Raw genomic sequence first — 1,589 nt, 5'->3', positions numbered from 1 at the left:
TCCCTTTGTTTTTCCTTTTGAAGAACAAGAGAGAAAACTTTATTAATAGGGGGAAGTGGATTAAAAAGTAAAATCTGGCTTCGCAAATGAGCATAAGACTCCTTAAGGCCCATCAAGAATTGTAATACGTAATCCTCTTGTTGAAAATCAACAAGTTTCTTTATAGCTCCACAGGAACATGGAGGAAAAGGGCAAAAATGCACCATCTCTTCCCAGCAACTTTTTAAACGGATAAAATAAGAACTTATAGAAGAAGGTTCTTGAGTCAAAGAAGCAATGTTCTTTCAGATCTGAAAAATGCAAGCATGATTACTATGAGCAAACCTTTCTTTTAGATCTTTCCACACCTCCTCGACAAAGTCAATGTAAATAACTGAAGTCGCGATCTTCTTTGACATGGCATTGAGAAGCCATGACAGAACAACAATATTCCATCGAATCCATGTACTGTGCATCGAATTAGAGGAAGGAGGCAGTGGCAAAGTACCATTCACAAAACAAAGCTTATTCTTGGAGATAAGAGCCATGGACATGGATCTGTTCCAAATAAGATAGTTATCATTGTTGAGCGGCTGAGAAACAAGAACGACACCAAGATGGTCGCCATGTTGAAGGTAAAAAGGATTAGAATAATCATCGGATTGATTTGCAGAAGAAGGAGAAGAAGAAGGCAAAGAATCAGAAGTCATTCTAAATGAGAAACGGTGTTGATGATGCAGGACGGTGCTGAAGAAGCTTTAGGTTTAGGGTTTTTTCTTTTCTGATACCATGATGAGAGATACACCAAATGGGAAAAATGACACTGATTTATTATTCACATCAGAAAAAGTATTATATACCACAAGGAAATAACATCCTAACTAAAGTGCACGTGCATACAGGTGATTAAAAGATTAAAATAACTTTAATACACTAATACAGCACATGTTAGCAAATAGTACTTTATGCTCTTATTTTTTTTTTTTTGAAAATAGATTTTAATTTCATTTATTGAAACTGAAGTTACATCTGTGATTGATCAATATAGAAAAATCTAGATTATTAGCCGAAACTACTCATTTGTTAGGGACTTTCCTGCCAACAAATTTTTTTGTGACAGACATTATCTAAAACTTTTATACATTCTCTCTTAACAGCAGTCAAAGAGAAAGCGCTCTGTTAAAACAGAGATAAAATGGCCTTTCTTTTAGAAGAGAGGTATACCCACGCTTCACCCTCCCAAGGAGGAGGAGTACAACCACACTCTCTCCTCCTAAGGAGGAAAAGTACTACCACCCATCTTCCTCCAAAAGAGGAGTAGGACAAATACCCACCTTCCTCCAAAAGAGGTACTATATGCTCTCATGTATGAACTTTAAAACGTAGCCATACTTCATCTAATTATAATGTCACAGGTCGTTTCACTTATGATCTTCTGTCGTCTGTACTGAATTGCTAGTTCTGCTATCTGTTATGTAGGGAGTGAATGTATTTTGGAAGTTTAATTATTAAAACTGTCATGTAATTAAGAATTTCGACAAGGAATTCATGTCAATTTAGTTTAGATATTCACAGAACAGGTGTACATTAAAAATAAAATAGAAAATCAT

The sequence above is a fragment of the Carya illinoinensis genome, chromosome 3, assembly GCF_018687715.1.
Source record: "Carya illinoinensis cultivar Pawnee chromosome 3, C.illinoinensisPawnee_v1, whole genome shotgun sequence".
Lineage (NCBI taxonomy): Eukaryota > Viridiplantae > Streptophyta > Magnoliopsida > Fagales > Juglandaceae > Carya > Carya illinoinensis.
This window is presented reverse-complemented; position numbering follows the sequence as displayed.